The sequence below is a fragment of the Nicotiana sylvestris genome, chromosome 8, assembly GCF_000393655.2.
Source record: "Nicotiana sylvestris chromosome 8, ASM39365v2, whole genome shotgun sequence".
Taxonomy (NCBI): domain Eukaryota; kingdom Viridiplantae; phylum Streptophyta; class Magnoliopsida; order Solanales; family Solanaceae; genus Nicotiana; species Nicotiana sylvestris.
Window position 1 is genome coordinate 149,705,513 of NC_091064.1, and position 7,389 is coordinate 149,712,901.

General features: G+C 35.8%; 1 long non-coding RNA gene across 1 annotated transcript; it reads right to left on the minus strand.

Annotated features, from left to right (window-relative positions):
• Positions 1-264: 264 nt before the first annotated feature.
• LOC138876477 (uncharacterized) lies at positions 265-6,908 on the minus strand. The gene is made up of 2 exons (XR_011401777.1): positions 6,630-6,908; positions 265-576 (listed from the first exon to the last, which is right to left on the minus strand). It is a non-coding gene; the product is annotated as an uncharacterized lncRNA (long non-coding RNA).
• Positions 6,909-7,389: the final 481 nt, after the last annotated feature.

Consider the following 7,389-nt stretch of genomic DNA (forward strand, 5'->3'; position numbering starts at 1 on the left):
CCTAATCACTCCCAAAACAAACCAGCTAATTTTCGTGCAAGTCAACAATTCAAAGACAGGTGACAAATTGTCCTATTCATTTATTCATTATTGAGTTTCTAAGTGTGACTAAAGGTAAAATCCAATTAAGAACAATTGTAGTAGCAGTTAACCGTATGACACTAGTTCAAATTAACAAGACTAAACCAGCACTCAACTTCCAGGTGATCTCATGATTTTGGGACCTGAATTTAGCAGTGGAAACATGAAACCATTTTGGACCTGTTTTCTGCGACTACCAAAACTGGATCAGCATTTAACTCATATGAGAATCTGGAAAATAACAGCATTTCTTAGATACACAAACATGTAATTAGTAGTTCAACCAAGCAGATTTATGTTTAATAGTCTATCAGTCAATATAGTCCAGAACCTATCCAAACGATACACATGTTTTGTATAAACGTGACTGCTTCATCTTAATACTAAACAAAAACCAAGCAAATTCAGCAATTAACTCAAGCTCTTCATCATTCAGCCTCCAAATCAGAAAATTACATGGATCCTTCACAATTCAGATGAAGCCAAGGATAATACCTGGAAATTGCAAATAAGAAAGGAGAAGAGGTCAGTTATGGCAGTAATGCAGCGGCAATGTACAACGACCCACAGTGTTGAACAATCAAGGAGCAGATGATCAAAAGAACAGTCCAGCAATGAATTCAATAATCCAGAAGTATTCGAAATCGAACAGGAATAACAGATCAACCCGAAACAGACTCGAATAAACCCAAACGACCTCGGAATTAAACTCAAAATACTTCTGAAACTTCAACAGAGCAAAACTCAAACAAAATCCAACTTAATTAGCCCCAAAATCACTCGGAATGATCTTCTGAACTTCAGCAATCAAAGATCAAACTTAAGAATGTGAATCCATAACTAAAACTTGAAGCTAACCTAAGGTTTAACAGTGGAACAATAGTTTTTTTTTTGGATTTTGAAGGTTTTCTAGTGTTTTTGGTTTTTGAATATTGAATTTCAAATTCAGATCTGGAAAACTAGAGAAAACTTTTTGGGGGAATTTTTTTGGGGTTCCAACCTCCTTCAACAAAGCAATAAAGACTGCCTTTTATAGGCAAAACTAAGGGGAAGCTTCAGATTTTCAATTGCCTATTAGTCCCTTGTTTTCTAACTTATTACACAAGTTAACACCCTCATTTCCTAACTTGTTACTCAAGTTACTGCTTCTAAAAACTGAAACTTACACCAAGGCCCCCTTCTAGAAGGCCCTAGGGTGTTCTTCTACCTTTAGAATACCTATACTACCCTTATTTTGGTTTTGAAATTACTATTCTTTAACAAAACAACCCTTTTCCGTGCCTAAACTACCCCTGAACTTAAACTAAAAGTACATTTATAACCAAACATTTTCCTAAACTCTACATCTATCCCGATTTAAACTCTTATTGAGTCTAGCAATTGAACCCAGAATTAGTGACCAAACTAAACTATCAACTATAACCAAATTCAACAAATCATGATGATTAATTAAACTGAAACTGAACTAATTAGTAATTAACCTAAACTAAAGGAACACCAGAAATTAATTCAAGCAAAACTTAGTAAAACTAATTAACAAATTATCAACGGCTTAACTAAAATCAAACTAAGATCAGGAATTGGAACATATTAAAATCAAACAAACAACTAGACTTAATCACAAAAATCAGGACACAAGACTAGAACAATATTATCAAAAATTTAAAACGCAAATTAAACTAGACATGGACCATGGAATTCACACATGCAGAAAATCAGAAAAGGAAAAAGAAATTGAAAATAAAAGAAAATACCAATAAGAACTCACTGACAATAAAGAGCTCCAGCCAGTGGTTGTTTCTCCAAATTCCCCGAAATTTCTGACCCGTCACATCCTTAACCACGTGTTTTCATAAGAAAACACCTGGTTAGGGTTGTTAGGGTTCGAAATCATGGAGATTTTGCATTAGGGTTTTGGTCGAAAACCTTCGATTTGATATTCGAGCTGTTCCAGGTAGATTCGAGAGACAGGACTATGGGGGTTGGGTAGAGGAAGCCCAGGCGATCACATGGTGTTAATTTGGTGGTGATTGGGTTACTTTGGGTTTTGGCCGGAGAATCTTTGATCGAGGATTCAACGAGCTAGGGCTGGATTTGAAGGAAACGGGTGGTGGATTCATGACGAGGGAGAAGAGGAGGTCTCGTGGTGTTATTTTGGGGTACTTTGGAGTAGGTGTAGTTCACCGCCGGCGAGCTCCGGTGAAAATGGGGGCGGCTGGTTTTTAGGGTTTAGGTTAGAGATGAGATGGACGGGGGGGGTCTGAGAGGGGTGGGTTATTTTCGGACATTTATATAATAACGAGGGGGAAGTCCTGGCCGTTAGATCTGATAACCTCGACGGTCCGGATCAACTGGGAACACGACGTCGTTTCGAGGGCAAGAGGGGCGGACCGGGTAGAGGGACGGGTTTGGGCCGGTTTCTGGGGTGTGTTTGGTCTGATTTTTTCTTTGGGCTGGGTGAATTTAATTGAAATGGCCCAATTGTGAGCAGCCCTCTTTATTTATTCCCCCTTTTTTGTTCTTTTTATTTCTTTTACTCATTTTTCATTTTGTATTTTTGTTTTATTTTTCCCTAATTTTATGAGGATGCACAATTAAAAATAAAAATTCTAATAGATGTCAAAGCTAAATTAATTAAATTCTAAAATTATTTAAAACCTATTTCACGGCAAATTCACAATTAAAACGATTAAAATGCAAAGTGGACTATTTTTGTGATTTTTATATTTTGTTCCAAAACAAATTAACCCCTACTTAATCCTAAAATATGAACTTATATCCTAAATGCATATTTTTGTATTTTCATATGAATTAACATGCACAAATAAAATGCAAACAACTATCAGAAAGTGACACCAAAATTCACAAAAATTGTAAAAATAAAGAAATTGTTTTGTTTGAATTTTTGGGAATAATTAGTTTAGGGCAAAAATCACGTGCTCACAGAGTCACCCACTCTAGCTTGGTCCCGAATATAATCAACTCCAATGCTCCGCTGGCACATAAACACCCATCTTCATGGAGCACCCGATTGAATCACTTCCTTGTAAACATCTCCGTACGAAACACAAATCCTGAGTCTTCCCAAAGCTCGAACAAGAATTGATAAGGCCATTTATGGCACACATCTCTCAAACCATTCGCTCAAATTAGCATTTATATTCTTTTCCCTTAGCTGAAATAACTTGCCATTATGCCGATAGCCAGAAATCTCACAAGCAGATAACCAAGCAATCCAATCGTAGGTGGCAGGACTTTCCCACTTAGCTTGGAGTCGCCTGTTACATAACTTTGGAACCCTCCCCCCCCCCCCCCCAAAGATTCTTTATCTCTACTTGACCTAACCTTGCGTAACCAAACCGCCAAATCCCTTGAAATCCTTCTGTTAGCATCTCATGAACGCTCTGAATCTCTAGCAACATTCACATCTTCCTCCCAACGCCAATCGATCCATTAACCACTCGGAATCCACCCGAGGCCCTCGGGACCCCGTCCAATCACATCAACCACTCCCATAACATAACGGAGACTTGCTTGATGCCTCAAATCACATCAAACAATGTTAAAACCATGAATCACACTCCATTTCGAACTTGATAAACTTTAGAACTTCAAATTTCTTTATTCGATGCTGAAACCTATTAAATCACATCTGATGACCTCAAATTTTGTATACAAGTCATATTCGACATTACGGACCTACTCCAACTTCCAGAATCAGAATCTGACCCTATATCAAAAAGTCCACTTCCGATCAATATTCTCAAAAACTTTCAAATTTCTAACCTTAGTCAAACGACTCCAAAATGACCTCCGAATACACTTCCGATCGCGCTCCTAATGCCAGAATCACCATACGAAGCTATTCCCAAACTCAGAATCCTAAACGGACATCGATAACATTGAAATGTGCTTCAACCCAAATTTATGAAATTCTTCCAAAAAAGGTTAACTTCCACAATAGGCGTCAAAACGCTCCTGGGTAATCCAAAACCCAATCTGGACATAGGTCCAAGTCCAATATCATCATACAAACCTGTTGGAACCTTCAAATCCCGATTCCGAGGTTGTTTACTCATAAATCAAACCTTACTCAATTCTTTCAACTTAAAGCTTCCGAAATGAAAATTTTCTTTCAAAATCAATTCCAAACTTCCCAAAATTCAATTCTGATGATGCGTACAAATCATAATATCTGAAGTGAAGCTGCTCATAGCCTCAAACTGCCGAACAACGCGCTAGAACTCAAAACGATCGGTCGGGTCGTTACATCCACTAACTATCTTTAAGTTGTTACCTAAAGTGCACTAATTGATTCTAAATCGTGTCTTCATAAGCCTACCCATCCCATTCCTATAGTCCAGGAGGCGTTGGACACTATCTAAAAGGAAGTCCTAAACTCAAATAAAGCTAAGGTTACTACTTTTGATTCAGCTAAGCGTCACATAAGGCAAACATGTAAAGACTCAACCATATAACATACAAGACAAGAAATGGCTCATGTTGGCCTCCCAATTAATTAAGTAGTAGTTAAAGGGTTATAAAATAAACGCAAAGCACCCTTTGTTTGATAGAATAGACAAAATAACCAAGAACAAGATAGTATTCTAGCTAGTTATAAGGATGAAAAAAAAAAAGATGTTATCAGTTGTAGTCCAAAATAAAGTACATTGAATGACTTACAAGAGTAATTAAAAAATGGAGCATTAGTCTGGTGAGAAAAAGTTCCCAAAACGTGATATATTCCTGATAAATAGAAAGCAATGTGGGTTTTTTTTTTTTTGTAAAAGCGGGTGTTTAGCTATAAATTTAAAAAGTAATAATATTACTTTCCACACACACACACACAAAAAAAAAAAAAAAAAAAAAAAAAAGAGATATGGGTCAAAGGCCAAAAGAAATTTCCTGTTTTAGGCGTAAAACCCTTATATAAGTTCAAAAAATAGATTCAAAATTACCACTAGTTTGTTACTAAATACAATTCTAGACAAGATGAACTCTAATCCTAGATATACGAACAAAGTGAATGAGCAAATTAAAATAAGAAACCCACAAACACGTAGCATATAATCCCAATCAACTACAACCCCAAGTAAGCCTCTTTTCCGCTGTTTTGTAGCGTTCATTACGAATTATTACAAGGCCAGTGAAAGAAATACATAAAGAAAAGAGACTGCACAACAACTTGAGCTATACGACTTCAAGCAACCTCACAAATAGGTTGATCTTTTAGGCCTTACCCTTCTTCAAGCGACTTAAAAAGGGTCCAAACACCCATTACGATCGGTTTTCACCCCAAACAGAAATAAGACCCTCGAATTGCACAAATGGAGCATGTATCTAGACTGAAAAACTAAACACAGTTTCATTATTAACCAGTAAAAAATTACTCCCTAAAGGCATGATCTTTAACTACTCATTCTGTGTCTTTATTAATTTAAACAAACAAGATGCCAACAAGGCATGACTCTAAACATCTTAGACTGTTAGTTTTTGAAGAATACATGTTCTGCAGATCATGGGATCAAAATTAAAATCCTAGTTGCAGTACAATTACGTGAGCATGCCTTTATACAGATTCACATAAAGCAATTTGATACAGAGTACTTGATATTCATGGGAGGACAAACAGAATGACATAACTTCACTATTGATCTTAAAATAAAGGCAGACTTTGTTAACCTAATGATATGGAATCTATATGAATGTTTGAACATATTCAGGTAGAAAACACGCAAAACATTCATCCTGGCCTATAAGCACAGGCTCACATATTCACTATTAAACAGTGTATTAAATTATTTAAACCAAAACATGACAGAATCGAGAGGGAGGAAAGACTGACCTTATCGCTTCCTAACTGAATGCTTCGTGCATTCGAGCAGTTCCAACATAAATAAATTAAAAGCGACTACTCTACACATGACTACCACATAAAAGAGATTAAAAATTGCGTCGACCAGAAACTAACCTGTTGTAAAGTGCCAAATTAATAAGAAAACCAGAAATCCAAATAAATAGCCCGCGAAAAGAGTTTCAACAGCAAAATAAACCAATGATTGCATCGATGAACTTTGAACAGCAGGAACATGAAAGAATCGAAATATCGAGAAGGATGAAAAGAAATAAACTTTGCCTCGACTTACAGCCGGCAAAGCGAGAGTTGAAGAGCAACTAGTGTAATGAATCTTAGTAAAAAAAAAATATGTATGATAATCGCAGGGAATAGCTGTGGTCAAAAGTAGTGATTCCCCAGCCTCCCTTAGTGCATAGAACTAGTCAATATTATAGTAGCCAATTAACCTTAGGGCCTGTTAGTATGTCGAGTAGATCGCGTACAAAGGAAAGAATTGAATTTAAAGTTAAAATCCCCGTAGGCAAGGGATTCGGGATTTGGGGAGTAAAATCAGAATATGAAATTAGGAAAAGAAAGTCGTTAGTTCCACATAATTCGAAAATCGTGCTTCTCTAAGAATCAAAACGGAAAACAAATTCTGTAATTTAAACTTCCAAAATTGTGATCGAATGAATATAGATGAAGCACTTACCTCAAAATCTGTCCACATTCATCTAATTGACTTGAATCTACGAATGTCAAAATGGGAAGAAGAGCATGCCAATCGTGACAGTGGTTTGAGCTAAAATTGGAGCTAAAATCTCGGCTCTAAAACGAAGTAAAAATCTAAATTTCTTCACAAATTTGAAGAGGAAAACAATTAAGGAAAGAAAGTAAGAAAATAGAAACATACATAAAGAAACAAATCAAAAGAATTAACGAAAGGTGTAGGTGAGGTTCGGCAAAGTTGTCCTGGAAGACGATGATTTGGGAATTGTAGGAAATTTGGAATAATTTGGTTTAAAGGCTAATGTTATTAGGATGTTTGCTGCCAAGGTGGGTTTGGGCCTAGTTGGCAGAGTAAGTATTAGCTAGATGAATGAGATTTGGGCCAACAAAGATTATGGGCAGCTAAATTAATTAAAGAGACATAATAATAATAATAATAATAATAATAATAATAATAATAATAATCTATATATATATATTAAAGCAAAGAAGTTTGCCTCCTCATTTAGCCAAGTGGCAAATTATTAGAATGCCAAGTGGCAAAATCTTAAAAATACACATTGCAAATTAATTTATTAAAAATCCAAGTTGTAACAAATTTTTTCGGTCTACAAACAATTAGCAATCCCAAATTTATTGCCTGATTTTCGGCAATAAAAACAGTCAATCCTCCCAAAATTAGTGCCTCTGTTTTGTAAAATTACTATTATTTAATAATCAAAAAATATTAAAAAGTAAAAAAA